A 21,933-nucleotide genomic window follows, 5' to 3' on the forward strand; every position below is an offset into this window, starting at 1 on the left:
TTTATTTTGCATAAACTCCAGGCGTTGGGACCATCCCGGCAAACACACAGTTCACACAGTAACATACACATGGTCCTGGAGGCAGCTGTTCATGGACAAGAACGATTTGCACTTCACCATTGCATCAGCAGTTTTACACACACACACACACACTCACACACACACTCGCACACACACGTGCAGACACACATACACGCTTGCACACACACACACGCAGGACAGGGACCCACTGATCAGACATTTGCACATGCACACACAGGCACAAACACAAACACATGCTCATACAGACACAAGCTTACATGCACAGACATGGACAGAGACAGACACACACTTGTGCACACAAAGACACTCACACACACACACACACACACACACACACACACACACACACACACACACACACACACACTCATACACAGACACACACACTCACACAGACAGACAGACACACATAGATAGACACACACTCATACACAGACGGACACACACACAGACACACACACTCATTCACAGACACAGACACAGACAGACACACAGACAGACAGACACACACACACACACACACACACACACACACACACACACACACACACACACACACACACACATTCATACATTTTCACATCTGCCAGCAGTATCTTTCACATATGAAAGTACTTTGAGAGTGTGCTCTGGACCAAGCTGCATTGTACCTGTTTCTTTTCCTTTGTTCAGAGTCTTTGTGGTATGAAGTGCACTTTCATGGACTCCTGCAGTAACCTTGGCCTTGCCACTTGAGAATGGGGAGTGGATGTGGTGGGAGAAGGTTAATTTGTGATTGGCTCCAGCTTTAAACATTGCATCCGCCAGTTCCTGCAATGAATTTGTGAGCTCTTCCTTTGTGGGGAGCGCTGTCACAGGAAAAACCCTGGTAGAGAGATCTGATGATCAGTAAATGGTGAAGAAGCTTGTAAATTCAGAAGATTTCTTTGAGAAATTGGTCGGAGTTTTCAGTTTGAACAGATGTACGAGAGGTGAAGGATGTTGTTTACATGTACAATCAAGACTTGCTTTCATGTTTTGCTTAAGAATACCTTAAACAAATATAACTTCTGCTGCAATAGTACCATGGTGTCGATCAACATTAGGACACTAATCCTGTATGAATCCCATTTTATTCTTCCACAATCCCATCAATTCTCCCCATATTCAGCATTCCTCTTCCCAGTGGTTCTCAACCTTTCCCTTTCCACTCACTTCCCACTTTAAGTAATCCCTAAGCCATCGGTGCTCTGGGATTAGTAAGGGATTGCTTAAGGTGGTATGTGGGTGGAAATAAAAAGTTTGAAAACCACTGTTCTAATCATATCTCACTGACTTGTTATATGCACGTTTTCAGAACTCCAAAGGAAATGGGCCAATGGCAATTTTTCTCAAGCAAAATATTTCAGTCACAATTGGGTCTGGAGCAGGGATTCTCAACCTTCCCTTCCCACCCAAACCCCACCCTAAGCAATCCTTTACTAATCATAGGGCACCAATGGCATAGGAATCACTTAAGGTGGTATTTGAGTGGAAAGAGAAAGGTTGAGAACCACTGCACAGGTTACAGTGACCAACCTGCACCCCTTCGGGATGTGGGAGGAAAGCCACGCGATTAACACGTGCAACCTCCACACGGACCGCAGCTAACATCCTGACTTAACTCGGGGTTGCTGGAGCTGAGTGGAAGCAACTTTACCGGCTGCGGTGTGTGGAACGTGACGTACTACCAGCACGTAGCTAGTAGCTCTCAGCCACATCAGTGGCCTGATGACCTTTTAATGGCAGCATTGGTCGAAAGATGGGTTTTGGCCAAAGTTCCTCCGCAAATCGTGCTGTGGGAGGGCTTGTGCAGTCTCAAGAGGCAAGTGGGGGGGTGGGGGGGGGTTAAGTGTGACAATCCTTCAGTGCCACACTGGAATGTTTCGTTTGTTGTGACGTGCACTAAGAGTCAGGGAAGGCCTGAGTTCTGTGTGCTAGTCTCCCCTACAAGAAAAGAACATGATAGATTGTGTGCATCAAGTGTGAGATTTGAACCCATGACCCTGTGATGCAGACAAGGCAGCTGAAAAAAAGCAGTCACATTAATGATCCCTCTGGATGCATCAGGCAGATAGAACACTGGATTTTGACCCGCGTTAATAAACACATTTATACCATTTCGTGCAGCACCATATATTACCTGAACTTTCTCCATTTCCTGGTGCTGATGCAGACCCCTCCGGATGTCGATAAAGCTCGCAATTCTTTTCATTCATCTCCATTGTGTAAACCTACATTTGCACATGTTGCAAGATAGATCTTGTTTACAACTCCTCTGCCCTTGGTGTGACGGGGTCATTGGCAACTCATTGCACTCGGAGCATTGTGCACAGTTTGTCACAGAGGGCCCCTCGTGATGCTTCACAAGACTGGCTCTTGGGGTGGTGCGCCGGCTTCACAAGGAGAGATTGGGGGGCAACCAGGTAACTCTATGTGCCTCAGATCAGTGGGAGAAGATGTCATTGAGATTTACAATAGTCTTTGCAGGGGTTCTCAAATGCCGGGAGGTGAGAGACCAGGATGAGGAGAAATTCCTTCACAAAGGAGCGGAGAATCTTTTGAGGAGTAAATGTAGAAGGTTGCGGAGACTCACTCACTAAGTTCAGTCGAAACAGGGATCAATGGATTTCTGCCGATTGCAGGAATGAAAGGATCTGGAGATAGAGCAGGAAACTAGAACTGAGATAGATCAATCATGTTGAATAGTATTGCAGCCTAGAACGGCTGAGTGGCCAATCCTGCTTTGAGTCCTCTCGCCCTTTCATTCTCAGATATTGTGGTTTATATTTATGCCCAATGCACGTTTGCTGTTGAGAGCGTCAGCGATCCGCGCTCAAATCTGGCGCTCTCTGTGAGGAGATTGTACGTTTTCCCTGTGTCTGCCTGGGTTTCCTTCGGGTGCTCCGGTTTTCTCCCACCCTCCAAACTGTACTGGGTTGTAGGTTAATTCGGGTGTTCAGGGTTCGAGGCTCGATGGGGCCTGTTACCATGCTGTATCCCTAAATTAGTAAATGTTATTAAGTTTTGTTGATGTAACTTAAATAATTGTATCAGTTGCTGAGTGACATTGTGTGGATTGTGTTTCTGTTTAGTTCAGAGAATTGACGGTCAATGTAGAAATGCAACTCCTTAATCGTTCAGGTTGTGGTGAGTTTATGTTATACTCCATAGATCAGTAAACATACTTGGTAAGATCAGAATGAGGGGCGTGTCAGCATGGGGTTTACTCTTCCATGGTCTTACAGCATGGAAACAGGCCCTTCTGCCCATCTCATTAATTTGCAAGTTCCCCCACATTTAGGTCTATGTTCCTCTGATCCTCTCCCATCCATGTTTCTGTCCAGAGGTGTTTTAAACATCCTAATTACTCACACTCTGGCAACTCGTTACACATACCTACCAGCCGCGGTTAAATATACCTCCACAAAGTCACCCTCAGTCCTTACTATCCAGGGGCGGATATAGCAGCTGACTATATGCTTTTGTTCCTCGGGCCTCTGGCGGCGGCAGCAACGGGACCTCAGGCCTCCGGCGGCGGCAGCAACGGGACCTCGGGCCTCCGGCGGCGGCAACAACGGGACCTCGGGCCTCCGGCGGCGGCAGCAACGGGACCTCGGGCCTCCGGCGGCGGCAGCAACGGGACCTCAGGCCTCCGGCGGCGGCAGCAATGGGACCTCGGGCCTCTGGTAGTCAGAAGGAAACAAAGTATTCTTGCATCTTGCTGAACGTCATCATTGGGGCAGCCCCAAGGCCACATCTTCGCTAGGATTCTCCTAAATAGACTAATACCTAATGTCGCCGAGAATGTCCTCCCAGAATCACAGTGCGGCTTTCGCGCAAACAGAGGAACTACTGACATGGTCTTTGCCCTCAGACAGCTCCAAGAAAAGTGCAGGGAACAAAACAAAGGACTCTACGTCACCTTTGTTGACCTCACCAAAGCCTTCGACACCGTGAACAGGAAAGGGCTTTGGCAAATACTAGAGCGCCTCGGATGCCCCCCAAAGTTCCTCAACATGGTTATCCAACTGCACAAAAACCAACAAGGTCGGGTCAGATACAGCAATAAGCTCTCTGAACCCTTCTCCATTAACAATGGGGTGAAGCAAGGCTGCGTTCTCGCACCAACCCTCTTTTCAATCTTCTTCAGCATGATGCTGAACCAAGCCATGAAAGACCTCAACAATGAAGACGCTCTTTACATCTGGTACCGCACGGATGGCAGTCTCTTCAATCTGAGGCGCCTGCAAGCTCACACCAAGACACAAGAGCAACTTGTCGGTGAACTACTCTTTGCAGATGATGCCACTTTAGTTGTCCATTCAGAGCCAGCTCTTCAGCGCTTGACGTCCTGTTTTGCGGAAACTGCCAAAATGTTTGGTCTGGAAGTCAGCCTGAAGAAAACTGAGGTCCTCCATCAGCCAGCTCCCCACCATGACTACCAGCCCCCCCACATCTCCATCGGGCACACAAAACTCAAAACGGTCAACCAGTTTACCTATCTCGGCTGCACCATTTCATCGGATGCAAGGATCGACAACGAGATAGACAACAGACTCTCCAAGGCAAATAGCGCCTTTGGAAGACTACACAAAAGAGTCTGGAAAAACAACCATCTGAAAAACCTCACAAAGATTAGCGTATACAGAGCCGTTGTCATACCCACACTCCTGTTCGGCTCCGAATCATGGGTCCTCTACCGGCATTACCTACGGCTCTGAGAAAGCTTCCACCAGTGTTGTCTCCACTCCATCCTCAACATTCATTGGAGTGACTTCATCTCCAACTTTGAAGTACTCGAGATGGCAGAGGCCGACAGCATCGAATCCACGCTGCTGAAGATTCAACTGCGCTGGGTAGGTCACGTCTCCAGATGGAGGACCATCGCCTTCCCAAGATCGTGTTATATGGCGAGCTCTCCACTGGCCACCAAGACAGAGGTGCACCAAAGAAGAGGTACAAGGACTGCTTAAAGAAATCTCTTGGTGCCTGCCACATTGACCACCGCCAGTGGGCTGATCTTGCCTCCAACCATGCATCTTGGTGCCTCACAGTTCGGCGGGCAGCAACCTCCTTTGAAGAAGACCGCAGAGCCCACCTCACTGACAAAAGACAAAGGAGGAAAAACCCAATACCCAACCCCAACCAACCAATTTTCTCTTGCAACCGTTGCAACCGTGCCTGCCTGTCCCGCATCAGACTTGTCAGTCACCAACGAGCCTGCAGCAGATGTGGATATACCCCTCCATAAATTTTTGTCCGCGAAGCCAAGCCAAAGAATATGCTTTTGTTAATTTTTATTTTAGTTTCGACATACAGCACGGCAACAGGCTATTTTGGCCCACGAGCCCATGCCGCCCAATAGACCCACACCCCTGGGTATGTTTCGAATGGTAGGACGTAACCGGAGCTCTGCGGGAAAATACTCACACGGGGTCAACCTACAAGCTCCTTACAGACATTTGAACCCCTGCCCCAATCGCTGGCACTGTAAAGGCATTGCACCAACCACCACACCAAACCGTATCACCTTTTAACTCAAACCCTTCAGCCCTGGCACCACCTTGTGAACCTTTTCTGCACGCATTCTACCTCAGTGACCTCTTTCCTCCATCTAAAGCCGTTTTCAGGTGCTCGGGCGCGGATAATGCGCCGGCAGACGTGGCTGGGGGAGTGCAGCTAGGACGTTCCGGTGGCCGCAGAGAAGACGCCTTTCTGTTAGCTGATCATGCCGGCTGAAGGAGAACTGCGTCCGAGCGAACGCCAGCTCCTGTTGACTGTGGCCGTAGTCCCACTGCTGCTTTCAGGTGCATCGGGGAGGGGGGAGGGTTCTCCGAGCCAGAGAATATACCTACAGCAGGAGGGTTAGGTATGTGCTCCTCCTGGCCAGGTTCTCCACTTTCAGGTGGCCACCCGACAGCTGCATTGGGGTAGAATAGGTGGCTTTTACAGTCAGGTTTTCTGGCCACCTGAAAGCAGCTTAAGTGACTAGAACTGTACACAATACTCCTGGCAGTCTCGCCATCACCTTGCACAGATGTAACTTGATGCCCCCCAGCTCCTATATTCAATGATATGACTGATACAGCAAGTTTGGCAAATATCTTTGTCAACACTCTTGTATTTCTAGGGAACTATGAACGTGTACCCCTCAGTTTCTATGTCCTACAAGACAGTCCATGGCATAGCTATTTATGTGTTAATAGCCTCATTTAACTTTACAAAGTGCAAAACCTTACACTTACACTATAAGATATCGGAGAAGGTAGGCCATTTGGCCCGTGGAGTCGTCTCCACCATTCCATCATAAAAGTTGATCCATTCTCCCAGTCACCTCCACTCCCCAGCCTTCTCCCCATAACTTTTGATACCCCATTCTTTTCTTTCTTTGGCTTGGCTTCGCGGACGAAGATTTATGGAGGGGTAATGTCTACGTCAGCTGCAGGCAGACACGGTTGCAGCGGTTGTAAGGGAAAATTGGTTGGTTGGGGTTGAGTGTTGGGTTTTTCCTCCTTTGTCTTTTGTCAGTGAGGTGGGCTCTGCGGTCTTCTTCAAAGGAGGTTGCTGCCCGCCGAACTGTGAGGTGCCAAGATGCACGGTTTGAGGCGATATCAGCCCACTGGCGATGGTCAATGTGGCAGGCACCAAGAGCTTTCTTTAGGCAGTCCTTGTACCTCTTCTTTGGTGCACCTCTGTCTCGGTGGCCAGTGGAGAGCTCGCCATATAACACGATCTTGGGAAGGCGATGGTCCTCCATTCTGGAGACGTGACCTACCCAGCGCAGTTGGATCATCTCTGCTTAAATACACCCAATGACCTGGCCTCCACAGTCACCCTCGTCCAAATTAAATTCCATCTGCCAATGCTTCCCCGTTTATCCCCTAGATCCTGCTGCAATCTTAGGTAACATTCTTCACTGCCTACTATATCACCAATTCTGTGGTCATCCACAACTTATCAGCCAGTCCATCTACATTTCCACGTAGGAGAGTAAAGGATAATAAGGAGATGTGACCTCAAGATCCAGGGGAGTTTATTCAGGATGGAGATGAGGAGGAACAGTTTTTCCCAGAGGGTGGTGAATCTGTAGACTTGGCTGCCCATTGAAACAGTGGAGGCTAACTCCGTGAATATATTTAAGGTTGTATAGGTTTTTACAAAGTAGGGAATACGGGGAATAGGGAGATGAGTCTATCATCAGATCAGCTGTGATCTCAGAGCTGGCTTGATGGGCTGAATGGCCTACTCCTACTCCTATTTCTTATGACAAACTGCCTTCTTGAACACTTTCTCTCCGTGCATTGAAGTTGCTCCCACAATTATGTTGGAGAGGAAGTTCCAAAATGCTGAGGTGAAGGAATTCCAAAACTGGATGGTGTGCCACTTTGGGTGGTGACAATGTTGCCATACAGCTGTTCCCCTTACCTCTCCAAATGGTTGAATTCATGTGGTAGGTGGACGGCAGTGGAAGTTGAAGAAGCTAAACCCTCCAGCCACAGAAGTCTGAGAGTGGATGGTGGGATTGACTAAGATGGTCGATGAGATGTCCATCACACAGGCTTTGTTGTCTTGGATTTCCAGCTTCCATTGATTATTGGAAACCTGTAAGGAAGTTCAAGTTTATTTATCATCCAATTGTAAAACGATGAAATAATGTTCTCCGGTCCTCGCTGTGAAACTTTGCAAACACAGGCATAGACATCAGACACAGATAGACAAATATTACATGTGCATAATTGGTAGGAAAAAAAATTAAAATAAATAAATACTATTTGTTAAATAGCTAGTAGAGTCACAAAGAGTTTGTGTGAGTAGTTCATACAGCAAGCTCATTGTCCGTGAGGAAGATGAACTTCAGCCTGGTGGTGTTGGCTGTTACTCCTGTATCTCTTCCCTGACAGGAGTAGCTGGAAGATGTGGGGTTGCAGGGGTCCTCAATGACTTAGCGCACCCTCTTTAGACAATAATCCTGGGAAATTATGTCAGTGGGGGAGAGGGAGACCCCAGTGATCCTCTCTACCACTCTTATGGTCCTGTCGATTGATCTCCGATCTGATGCTTCACAGCGGCCGCTCCATACAGTGCTATGTCTATATATGTTCTTACACCAAGCATTGAAGAGTCCCATTTTGTCCAGTTGTTCTTTACAATTGCATGATAATAATAAACTTAAATTTGAACTTGAATATGAGTGGAAGCAGATTTTATGGCCAGAACAAGAGAAAGGGACTGTGGGCAGTTCCTTCCAGTTACCCACCATCCTCTGTGAGAAAGGTTCCCTCGAAATCTTTCCCCTTTCATCTTAAATCTATATTCTCTACTTTGTAGAAAAGATTATGACTTGGCAACTTGGGTGTATAAATACAAGCAGGCTTTTTCTTCCACTGAGGGTGAGATACAAACCTGAGGACATGGGTTAAGGGTGAAAGGGAAGATGTTTAAGGAGAACATTAGGGAGAGCTTCCTAAAACAGAGAATGTTGGGAGCGTTGAATTGGTGAATGGAGGCTTGATTAATTTATACAGCACGGCAACAGGCTGTTAATGGAGGACAAAGCTCCTTCCCCCAATTCTGTTAAACGCAAAACTAACTGGGCTTAAACCAAGTCGAGTCCATGGCAGTTTTAATTGGCATTTGCATCTGGTCCATTTTTCTTAGTGGGCTCTTGCCAAACCTCATAGTTCACCACTGGGTCTGGGTACATCCTCTCTAGTGATCGTGACGACATGTTTGACCGAGATGATATGGGAGACTGGGCCTATTCTGGACCTCGTCATGAAATAAAAATGGTGGGGAAGTCGAGGAGAAGGTACCAAAAAGATTCACAAGGATCGGTAAATGTCAAAAATGACTACAGAGTTTAGGGATCTTATCTTGAAAGGAGTCAGCTGGGATGTTGAGAATTATGTTGTTGGAAAGGATTCTAAAGGCCGTAGTGGAAGAGGTACCTAAAATTCTATAGTCAAGTCAAATCAGGTTTATGCCAACTGATTACACAAGTACAATCCAATGAAACAATGTTCTCTGGTCCTTGGTGTAAAACATCCAATCACATAACCACACATAATGCACATGCAGATAGATAATGCATACGCAGGACAAATGCTTGGGAGTCCTAATCAGAGTGACCCACAGTCACCAGGAGTGGGTGTTGCCATGGGAGTCATCCACTAACTAAAGGACTCACGAGATTGCCTTGCGACTTGAAGTCACCAGCTTGTGTAAACACTATAAATAGATCATGCCATTTTGTGTAAATGGTCTGTCTATGTGTTGAGAATCGGAGTAGAGCACGGTGTTAAGGGAAACCTCTGTGTCTGTCGTTTCATTACTCTGGGTAATGGGAGTTCGGTTCCTCATTTACCATTTCTGGCCACGGTTGCAACAACAAGTATTCAGATATACTGTACAATAAATAAGCAAATATAGTTTTATAGTCTAGGATGGTTTAGTGTGAGCAGTTCCTTTGGTTCGTTCATTCACTGCCTGCTAGAAGAATCTGATCCTCAGCCTGGTGACGCTGACCCTGATCCTCCTGTATCTCTTCCCTGATTGGAACAGCTGAAAGATGCTGCGTGCAGGGTGGAAGGAGTCCTTAATGACTATGCGCATCCTTTTCAAACAGATGTGGGGGAGGACGGATTGTCCAGTGATCCTCTGTGCCACTTAATAATCTGTGGATTGACCTCCAATCCATTTATCTGCAGCAACTAGACCACATCATGATGGAATCAGCCAGGACATCCTCAATGGACGTGATGGCAGCCAGTTGCTTTGCCCACTTCAGTCTTCTCAGGAGATACAGTCGCTGTTGTGCCTTCCTGACATTTGAGATGCTGAGTCTCCATGACAGGTCACTAATTAAGTGAACTCCAAGGAGCTTGGTGCTCTCCATTCTCTCTTCCCTACAGGGTTATTGATGTGTAGTGGAGGGTGGTCGTTCCCGATCCTCCTGAAGTCCACAATCCTCTCCTTCGTCTTGTCCACGTTGAGACTCAGGCTGTTTCTCTCGCACCATATCACGAGATTTTCCACCTCTTCTCTGTAGTGCGACTCATCGTTGTAACCGATGAGGCTAACTTCTGTTGTGTCACCAGCAAACCTGAAGAGGAAGACTGAGGTGAATTGCCCAGGGGCAGCGAAGAGGAATCTTGATGGAGGCAGAAAACGAGCAGTGCTGTGGCACACCCAGCGGGGCTGCTGCTTTGCACCAGAGATCTGGGTTCAGACCTGACTTTGGAGACTATCGGTGTGGAGTTTGCACGTTCTCTCTGTGACGCCATATGCTTCCCCTAGTTTCTCTAGTTGTCCTACACTTCAAAGGCAGCTATCGGCCTTTTTAGGTAAATTTAGACACTGTGGGCAGCAGATCCAGTTTCTCTGCAGTATGACTCCATGAGGGTTTTTTTTCTGCTGAATACATGCCTGGATGTTGTGGACATCATGTCGTACAATGCAAGAGGGACAATGAACAGGAAAACTTAATGAACCCAATACCAATGTGAGGATTTATTTCCATTCCATCTCTGAGTAGAGTAGATCTATGTTAAATACCTGCTGATTATGACCCTTCAGCACATGACTTCGCACGAGTAATTAAACCCGACAATTTCAAGTGTACTAATGCCCAAATGTATTTTGCTTGAGGATCCAAGTTTAATTTGGTGCGTTCACATTCAAGAAATAGCTTAGCTTACTTGTTAACATTGTGAGTTCCAAAATGTAAACCTTTGCAGGCAGAGCAGACAAGGGCTGGCGAGAGACACTGATACTCAGTGGGATGACCGTTAACTGCCCCTCTCCGGCATAAATCTGGTGGGGGGGGGGGGTGGGGCCACCGATCGGAATATAACCTGGAACAGCCATATTCAGCAGACATAGCAGAAGATTGTCGGGTGCTCACTGCCCTCTTTGAGCAGGCCAAAATCCGAAAGGATCCTTGCCACCCTGGTCATTATCTGTTTGACCTGCTGCCCCCCGGTAGATGTTTTAAATCATTGACAAAGAGACTTAGAAACAGTTTTTCACCTCAGACCCCTACCTGAATTGAACACCGCTAAACAATTATTATTTTATGTGTGCCCCGTCAGGATGTGCGCTCAATTTTGTTGTACTTGTGCAATGACAATAAAGGTTATTTAATCTATAAGAGCAGCACAGCTAGCGCCGTGGTTAGTTCAACACCATTACAGCGCTAGCAACACGGGTTCAAATCTGTCTGTAAGGAATTTGTTCTGATTTTTATTATTAAGACAAATAAGAAAAGGCGGATTTAACCACAGATCACAGGTCATATCATAGAACCACACGATCATATCAGAGAAGTATAAAATATTTCATCTAAGGAAACTTTACTTGTATAATTTTTGTCTTCACTATTATTTTTGGACATAGTACAAGTTAAATTTTAATTGTTTAATTATTACAATTATAGAATTAGATGTCCTGAATGAAATAATTCATGTAATCATTATGGTACTGTTTCTAATTTACAATTGATCTGTGATATGTAAATGACAAGATTTGATTTACGTTATCATTAGTTTACCTTGTATAAAGGACGTTGAACTCAATAAAAAAAAATAAAAAAAAGGAGTTTGCACATTCTTCCCGAGTCTGCGTGGGTTTCCTCCGTTTGCTCCGCTTTCCTCCCACCCTTCAAAATTGGAAAGAGGCTGTCGGTGAATTGGTGTATTTGGGGGCCATGGGATCGGGGCAGTTACTGTGCTGTCTGTCTAAATTTTAAAAAAAATTAATTTATGGATGTGTCAGTGCACGGCGCAGGGAAAGGCGATGGAAAGTTATGAATGCGGCTTTTGCCTCCAACGAGGAGGCATCTCAAGAAAGCAGCCTCTATCCTCGAGGACCCCCACCACCAATGCCATGCCCACTTCACACTGCAACCATCATGATGAAGGAACCCTGAAGATGCACGCTCAAAAACAGCTTCTTCCCTCCGTCATCAGATTCCCGAATGGACAATGAACCATGACATTGCCTCATATTTCTTTTCTTTTGAACTAATTTATTTATTTTTTAAATAGTTTATTTACGCAAAGGTAATTTATACCAATCTTTACACATATAATTCCAGGCAGAATTACCACCAGTTTGTAGTGCGGGAAATAAATTGTAAAATAACGTATAACAAATCTAAACAAACTGACTGTGGAATACAGAGAGAACAAGAAAATCAATAAAGTGCACAAGCAAGAAACCTTAAATGATTCCTGATTGAGTTTGTTGTTGAAGAATCCGATGGCTGACGCTGAACCTGGGGGTGTGAGTCTTGTGGCACTGATACCTCTTTTCAGCGAGAACAGAGCGTGTGCTGGGTGGTGTGGATCCTTGATGATTGCTGCTGCTCTCCGACGATAGTGTTTCCCGCAGATGTACTCAATAGTGGGGAGGGTTTTGCCTGTGTCCACTACATTTTGGAGGGTGTTGGTGTTCCCATACCAGACCGTTATGCAGCCGGTCAGCACACTTTCCATGACACCTCCGCAAACACCTGAGGAAGTAGAGGCGCTAACATACTATCTTCACGACGCCATTGGTCCTGGAAAGATCCTCAGAGATAGTGGCTCCTAAAAAACTTAAATTTGCTCCCCCTTAAATTTGTTCAAGTACACTAAAATGAGAGCTTGTATTACCAGAAGGATAGTGACTCAGTTAAATCTCTTGTACTGTGATCTGTAGACACTCTCATCATACATGAAGTGTACATTCCATAGATCTCACACGAGGTGTAAAGAATACTGGATGAATCTCATTGATAGGGACAGGACATCATGACTTAATCTGACTGCAAGGATTGTTTATACAACATAAATTTCACTGCAGGAACATCAGAAGAATAGATAAATCTCCCTGTGAAATCTCTATGGATAAATTTGCGTTTGATGATTGTGAACACTCGTTAAGTTCCCAGTAAGAATATTTTGTACTGGAAAAAGTCTTACTGTAAGGACAATGTGTACAGGTTAAATCTCACTCTAAGCATGGTATGTACCTGAAAAATCTCAGAATAAATATGGAGTATAATCAGTGGATCTGACTCTATGGTCATTGCGCGAAATCAAGGTACACAGAATATGTTTATTTCTTCTGATTTATGTTTTAGATGTCACAAGCAAGTTGGTTCTCTCTTGCATTCTACTTGGCTGTGTGAGACAGAGAAACCTTTTTGGAATAGAATTAAGGAATTTTTAGAAGGTTTATTTAAATTTAAAATTTCGCTTGACCCTATGGTATTTTTTACTGGGCGACATTAAACATTGAGTTTGGAATTAAAAATGAATAAGTTTCAAATTGCTTTTTTGAGACTGGCATTAGCTGTGGCAAGGAAATGTTTGGCAATTACTTGGAAAAATGAGACTGATTTAAGTATTCAATGGTGGCATTTGGAAATGAGGTCTTGTACTCCACTGGAAAAGATAATGTATAATCTAGGTAATAATTATTCCTTTTTTTGTTAAGATTTGGAGCCTGTATATGAAATATATGGGTTTGAATTTGTAACAGTTTTTTTCCTCATGGGTGTTGGGGTTGTAACAAACCATGCAATATGTGAGATGATCTCCTCTTCTATCTTCTATTTTCTATTCCTTTCTTTTTTTTCTTCTGGGGTAGTTTAGAGGGGGGTCAGGAGGGGTGGGCAGGTTAGGATTGGGGGGTGGGCGATTATAGGGGATAAACATTATGTATCTATTTGTGTTCTGCTTTTGACTGTATGATTTACCTTGAGGAATAAATACAATTTTTTTTTAAAAAGGTACACAAATGTGGGCAGTGAATGCACTAGGGTAGGGGTGGGCAAACTTATTTTTTAAAACTCACATTCCACCTTCAATATTCCTTATGCCATAAGTGCTCTGTGATTAGAAATGGATGGCTTAAGGTGGTGTGTGAGTGGGAGGAAAAAGGTTTGAAAACCACTGTTTTAATTGTACCTCATGGACTCGTTATGTGCATGGTTTCAGAACTCCAAAGGAAATGGGCCGATGACAATTTGTCTCAGGCAAAATATTTCAGTAACAATTGGGCCTAGAGCAGTGATTCTCAACCTTCCCTTCCAACTCACGTACCACCTTAAGTAATTCCTTACTAATCACAGAGCACCGATGGATGCTGGATAAGTATCCCTTTAGGAGCCTGTGTTCTGATATATCATACGTTCCGCATAGTAAATAATAGAATAAGGGCAGTCTGTGCATCGAGTGTATTGTGTGTGGATTCATATAGTGAACACTTTTGCAGGACTGTGTTCTAATATGGATGAGGTAAGTTTCACTATTGGGGTCGTAGCCACTGAAAACGCAGTATTGGCTGATGAACGTGAAATAACGACACACAGTTGCAGGTAAATCAGAACTCCTTTACTCGAGTCACATGTGTATTCTTTTAAAACACTGAACCATGCACGCCACATCATGATGTTATGACGGCCCATGCTGGTTCACTAGACTTCTGGGAGTTGTAGTCTATCTATCCCGCCATTGGGGATAGATTTCGCCAATCGACTGCACACTGGGCACATCAGATTGTGAAGGCACTTACTGGAAAAATCTCAACAAAAGGCAGTGATTATTGGATAAATATTAGTGTTGAGTGAATTTACTTTTGGACTGAATAAACGTGACCATCAGGATTGTGAAAATGTCTCTGTTGTGGTTGAGTTAGAGGGAAATATTAAACAGGTTAGGACTTTATTCCTTGGAACGAAGAAGAATAAGGGGAGATTTGATCGAGGTTTACAAAATTCTGAGAGGTAGAGACAGTAAATGTGAGCAGGCTCTTTCCACTGAGATTAGGAGAGATAACTATGAGAGGACATGGCTTTAGGGTGAAAGGGGAAAGGCTTAGGGAGGGGTGGGTGGGTTAGGTTTGGGGTGGGAGATTGTAGGGGATAAACAGTATTTGTGTTCTGCTTCTGACTGTATGATTTACCCTGAGCCATAAATAAAACTTTTTAAAAAAGGTACACAAAATGTGGGTAGTGAATGCACTAGAGCAGGGGTGGGTTAGTGTTGGGGGTTGGGGGATTATAGGGGATAAACATTATGTAATGTGTGTATTGGGTATGTGCCACGACAAGTTCAGGTTTATTATCATCTCCCTGTACATAGACAACCAGATGAAAATGCCTTTCTACAGATCACATAGACACACTTTATATCACACATGTCAAACTCTGGCCCGCAGGCCAAATTTGGCCCGCGATATAATTATATTTGGCCCGCAAGATCATTTCAAAAATATATTAGAGGTGGCCTGCCCTGCAGCGAGAGCCGATGCTGTTTTTTGGTAATGTCACCCCCACCATCCTCCCCCTTCATTGCACATCCTTCCCCACCCCCTAACTATCCCGTTCCCCCCTAAAACCACCCCCCTTAAAAGATGGCCAGAATATTCTCAAAAAGGAATCCAGAATGGTAAAGTTCCACAAACCTTCTGCTGGGAATCCTAACAACACCCGGGCATCAGATCCACGGGACGCGGAGGGAGCAAGAGTGTTGCAGGTTGACCGTGCAAACTTTGAGAACGGGGAAAACAAAATTGTAACACGAGAAGTCTGTCGATGTCATCAGCCGGCAAGCCAGTTGGAAGGCTCCCCGCACAACCAGTCACTTCTCCCACCTGTCGAGCGGTGCGGCGGATTGGCGAGCGCCTGTGATTTCCTGTTGGCGCGACCGACATGGCAGGCTGTGCACGGCACCCGCTGTTCCGCAAAGGCTGATCGGCAGCGCGCTAGGCCTGAGTGGGTGGGTAAGCAGGGGTGGGCAGAGGGTGTAGGTGAGGAGTAATGGGCAGGGGAAGTTATGGTGGTGCGAGGGGCAGTTAGAGGGAGGGATGAGTAGAAGGAGGGGTGGATAGGGAAGAGGTAAAAGGGGAGGGGCAGGGCGAGTAGGGGAGGGGTGATTAGAGGGTGAGAGATGGGTAGAGGGAGGAACAGGTTTAGGGGAGAGACAGTAGAGGGGCGTGTATAGGATGGGGTGGGTAGAGGCAGAGCGAGTGGAGTGAGGGGAGAGTAGAGGTTGGGTAAAGGACTGGTCAGGTAGAGGGATGGTGGGTCGAGGGTGAATAGAGGCCTAGAGCCTGAGGAGTGAGCAGGAAATGCTGAGTCCTGATGCAGGCCAAAATGGACACAGCCTGTGAATGCTGACCAAATATGTTTCCCTCAGGTCAAGCAAAGGGTGAACTTGAGCTACCTACTCCTGTCCTGTAACATTATCCTCCTAAAGTTATATCCTAAAGTTTAACATTACATATGTTGAAAGAAGAGAAAACATGCAGATGTTGTTGAAAATTTTCAATAAATATTTAGTTCGGCCCTCGACTTAGTCCAAGTTTTTAATTTTGGCCCTCCGTGAATTTGAGTTTGACACCCTGTTTTACATAGTACATAGCTATCACATGTACATTTTTGGGGTTTGCAGAGATTTGGTATGACACCAGAAGCCCTGGGACTTTTCTGCAGATGTATAGTGGAAGGTGTGCTGACCAGTTGCATCACGGTCTGGACTGGGGACACCAACGCCCCTGATGAATGTAGTGGACACAGCCCAGGACATCACAGGCAAAACACTCCCCGCCATCGAGAACATCGACAGGGAACGCTGCCGTTGGACAGCAGCAGCGATCATCAAGGATCCACACCACCCAGCACGTACTCTGTTCTCACTGCTGCCATCAGGAAAGAGGTCTCAGTGCCACAAGACTTGCTCCATCAGGTTCAGGAACAGCTGCTCTGCTCCACCATCTGACTCCTCAACCACAAACTCAACCATTTAAAAATTCTTACTTGTGCGCTTTGTTCATTTTTACTTTCTCTGTATTGCACAGTCAGTTTGTTTACATTCATACAGTTCTTTATTTGTATATGCTACTCTGTTTTTTTGCACTACCAATAAGTGGTAATTCCGTCATGCCTGCAGAAAAAATGAATCTCAGGGTTGTATGTGATGTCATGCATGTACTCGGACAATAAATCCGAAATCTAAGATATAATTTAAATATTTTGGGATCGTTTGCTAAGTTGCAGGATACTGTCCATCAATTTCACAGCCTGCGGGAAGGAGCTATTTCCTAGCCTGGCAGCTTCTTCCCGATAGTAATGGATCAAAGATGCTGTGTGCTGGATGGAAAGGGTCCACAAGAATTCTTTGAGCCTTAGTTAAGCAACAGTCTCAGTGAATGTCATCAGTAGAGGAAAGTGAGATCTTCTCGGCCATTTTGATGATCTTGTATTGACTTCTGGTCCGAGGCTTTGCAGCTACCACGCCACACAATGACGTAGCCGGTAAGCACGCTCAACTGGGCTCCGCTCCTGTCCAATCTTGTCAAGAGGTGGGGGTCGGAAGATGTACCCTCCTCAAACTCCTTTGCAAGTCTAGGTGCTGTTGTGCCTTCCTAACTAATTAGAAACTGAAAGCACAGTGTTCTGGATAAAACTCACTGCATGGACCCTTTTTGTTATGTATACACTCAATGACTCAATCTCCAAAGCCCTCCCAGCGCTGAGAATTACACGGCATCTTTCAGAGGGACAGAATCTTCTGGGTGAAGGATTTCTTCTTTTCTCTTTTTTGAATAGTTGACCCTTTACTCTGAGCCTGCCGTCCTGCTTCCAGGCACCGCAGCCGCCAGGAAAGACATCAATTCCACGTCTCGCCTGTCAAAAATGTCATGTGTTTCAATGAAATCACCGTGTAGGTTGCACTTTCAACTGGCAGTGTTCATTTCAATGAAAATCAAAATAATCAGCCTGAACTGGTTATTTGCCTGGAGTAAGATAAAGTAATGAATTGCCTTGCAGACAACATTTCTTACAGGGCATCTGCCATGTTGCAAGCCTGCTGAACCACCAGATCAATAGGCATAGAGAAGAAAAAAAGGACTTGCTTTTTTATTTAGCAGGAGACTCCAGTCCACCTTGTACCAGAAAGCATTTATTGCAGTGGCTGTAACAAACTCTCTTTGGAACGGAAAGCCCTGCAAGAGGTGGAGGGCTTAAAGCCCAGCACTTTGGAGGCAAACTCTTCCCAGCATTGAGATAATCCACATGCTGTCGGAGAGCAGCAGAAGTCGTTAAGGATCCACACCGCTCTGTTCCCTCTGCTACCACCAGGAAAGAGGTCTAGGTGCCGCAAGACTCGCACCATCAGGAACAGCTGCCACCGTCAGACCCCTCGATGTCAAACTCAATCAGAGACTCATTTAAGGACTCTTTCTTTGCACATTATTTTTCTATATTTGCATAGTTTGTTGACGTTTCTCTCTTTGCTTACATTTCTCTATTTTGTATATGTATCTTTTTCTGGAGTAGGGTTTACACGAAGCATGCCTTGCCCACAGGGAAGGAGGAATCTCAAGGTTGTATGTGATGTCATGTATGTACTCTGACAATAAATCTGGACTAGAATTTGACTTTGAACTTGAGTTTAAGTTAAGCTGATAAAGGGATATTCTTGGTCAGGATACAGAGATGTTGAGATACAGCTCTAAAAAAGGCAATCCTGTTGGCTGAACCCTCCACTTACCAATCCCACTTTAATCTCAGTTTTTTCACATTTCTCCTCCACCCTGCCTTTCCCTCCATCATTTTGTTCAGGCGCCTGTCTACATTTTGCTCACACCTTGATGAAGGGCTCTTTGTTATATAAAATGCACCTCTCGTTTGATGTGCTGAGTTTCTCCAGCATGGCGTTTTCACTGTAACAAGGACAGGGCTGTGAGAAGGGTGAGATAGGGTCCTGTCGATGATTAGTGACCCAGGGAGGGATGAAGGAGGTCTGCTGAGTTTCTCCAGCATGCTGAGGAGACAAAGTCAATTGATAACAGGAGCCAGACAAAGGGAGAAAGAGAGAGGAGGATATGAAAAGGGTGGGTCATGTGGAGGAAGATGAGTTATACAGAGTAAAGTTGGAAACATTCTGTCCTGATGGAATTCCAACCCAAAACGTCGACCATTCTTTTTTTTCTCCCACTGAGGCTGGCTCAATCCACTGAGATGAGACTTCACTCCATCAAGGAGGTCTACATGAGTGGGCGTCTTAAGAAAGCAGCCTCTGTCCTCAAAGCCCCCCACCACCCAGGCCTCTTCACTCTGCTCGAATCGGGGAAAAGATACAGGAGCCTAAAGACGAGCACTCAGCGGCACAAGGACAGCTTCTACCCTGCTACCATCAGATTCCTGAATGATCAATGAACCCCAGACATGGCCTGACTTTTCATCCACGATCATTGTTATTATTTTTTATAGCATTGTCATAAGACGGTTACAATATGAATGTTCACACTATGATTGCTGCCTCAAAACGTCAAATCTTGTGACTTGTTCTTGGCAATAAATCCTGATTCTGGTTCTGAGTTCCTCCAGCAGATTGATTGCTGTTCCGGGTTATAGTCGACACTCATATCCCTGGCAAATTGCTGCCTCTGGTTCAAACCATATAACAATTACAGCACAGAAATAGGTCAGTTCGGCCCTTCTCCCACCCAGTCCATAACCCTCCACACCTGTCTCGTCCATATTCCTATCCATCTTTACCTTAAATATTAAAATCGAGCCCGCGTCTGCCACTTTGGCCGGAAGATCATTCCACAATCTGAGTGAAGAAATTCCCTCTCATGTTTCCCCTAAACGTTTCCCCCTTCAGTTTCAGTCCATGTCCTCTTGTTTGAATCTCCCCCATTCTCAATGAAAAGAAGCCAGTCCATATCGACTCTATCTGTCCCCTTCTCTACTTCTCTCTGTTTCTGTGCCCAGCAAGGCTGACCGGAGGATAAAGGCATTGCTAGACATGCAGCTTTTACGCCCTCTAATGGAATAACTGCTGGGCTTGAACATTAAACACAGAACTGCTGTGTTATGTCTGGTTGTGTGTCTGCATGTTTTTCGCCGAGAACCAGAGGATGGTGTTTTGTCAGTTTGTACTTATGCAATCAGATTGCAATAGACTTGACTTGAAATGTATAGGGTACAGTTCATGACTTGTTCATGACAATAAATCCTGATTCTGATTCTGAGTTCTTCCTGCAGATTGATTACTACTGCAGGTTACTCATGTCCCTGGCAAATTACTGTCTATTACTTGAGGAAAGATAGATTGGCTTTCGAGGTGATGCAGAGGAGGTTTACTGGGTTGATTCTGGAGATGAGGAGTTAGTTTATTAGTCGAGATCAGGTCCATTTAAAACAAATCAGATTTATTTATGTTTGTCATGCTGGAACTTTGGAAGAATTTGAGGAGCTTTTGGAAGCATAAAATTATGAAATGATAGAAGTAGGGATGCTGTTGGCACTGGTAGAGTGTACTGCATTCGGGGGGGGGGGGGGGGGAGGGTGAAACGCCAAAGCCTGAAGGTGCTGTGATCGTAGTGAAAACACACGCAGAAATGCTGGGGAAACAACCGGTCGTAGCACCCACGGGAGCTAAAGAGGATCACGCAACCTCCATAGGAAAACCAACGTCTTTGAAAAATAAACACAGTCAATGCTGGAGGAACTCAGCCAGTCTCGTGGCGTCCAGAGGAGGTCAAGATAGATTATTGACATTTCGGGCCTGCGCCATTCTTCAAGGTATGAGAAAAATGTCAGTTACCTCCTCTGGACACTGTGAGAGTCCCTCCAGCATTTCTGTGTTGAAAGCAGTGCAGTCTTTTGTGTTTTTTTCACTCCATTAAACAAGATAACCTGTAGGGGGTTGTGGGCAGGGGGGGGGGGGGTGGGAGTCGAGTGAAGTACACAAAACACAAGAAGACTGAACTACAGGCTTTAATCAGCTCAAACTCTGTACACACCAGTCTTAATAATCAGCTCCACGTGTGCCTGGCTGCTGGTTCCACGTGTCCGACTGACCCCAGGAGGGGCCGGCTCGAATCTTTAATATGAACCGGTGATTGACAGCCGGCCAGGCGAGGCCAGCCTCCCAGGTTGCCTACCTGCAGGTACAGTGGTTGCCTCCTGCAGTAGGCTGGTGGGAGCGCAGCCAGTGTTGTGGTTGTATCGCCACAATGTGAAGGAGAAATTCTGAAAGGCCACACAGCATCCATTGGAAGTTAAGGGTAACCATTGGTGCAAAGCACGGAAGTGTGCAGACGCTGTGATGGTAGTAAAAACACGCAGTATATGCTGGAGGATCACCGCCAGTCTCGCAGCGTCCACAGCAGGTCAAGAACCCAGAACATCAGTAAAGTATCTTGACCTCCTGTGGACGCTGCGAGACCGGCAGTGATCAGAACAAGTCTAATAGGGGGCCATTAGGGTAACCATGGAGGGATTTGAAAACTCGCTCAGCTGGTGGGGGGGGAGAGGGTGCGGTGGTGGTGCCTACCTGCCATGAACCTCCTATGTGCCGCCGTCACACTTCTTCCTTTCTCTGTCGTACAGACAAAAGCGCTGCTTATATTGCATGGAGACTAGTGACCCTAGTGCTGTGGATGGGGGGTGGGGGGGGGCGACAATACCTCATTTGGGGAGGGGGAGCCAATGCCCGTGAATTCTCCTTCTTGGTGCTGGCTGTGTGATTGCTGACTTGGGCCCCGAAACGTCGGTAATATATCTTTACCTCCCACGGACGGTGATGAGACTGGCTGAGTTTCTCCAGCACGGTTTTTGTGTGGCAGCCTCAGATACAAAGTAATTTACCACTCAGACAACAGTAGTGACAGCCCCTTGCCTGTCGACAATTCCACCATCTATATTCCCTTGTCTCTCTTGATAATAATTAGTTCAATACTTCTGGCCTGCGACTTGCTAAAGTGTGGGAGGACCACCAGAGTGTCAGTGTGCCAATTATTTACTCATTTAGAATGAGTTTTTGGAACAAGTATCAGATACTTTGACAAATTGGGGATTTGAGTAGA

General features: G+C 45.8%; 1 long non-coding RNA gene across 1 annotated transcript in view; it reads left to right on the plus strand.

Moving 5' to 3' along the window:
• LOC138756439 (uncharacterized) overlaps positions 1-21,933 on the plus strand; it is a 79,212-nt gene that overhangs the window by 49,597 nt on the left and 7,682 nt on the right. The window lies entirely within an intron of this gene.

The sequence above is a fragment of the Narcine bancroftii genome, chromosome 3 (assembly GCF_036971445.1).
Source record: "Narcine bancroftii isolate sNarBan1 chromosome 3, sNarBan1.hap1, whole genome shotgun sequence".
In the NCBI taxonomy this organism is placed as follows: domain Eukaryota; kingdom Metazoa; phylum Chordata; class Chondrichthyes; order Torpediniformes; family Narcinidae; genus Narcine; species Narcine bancroftii.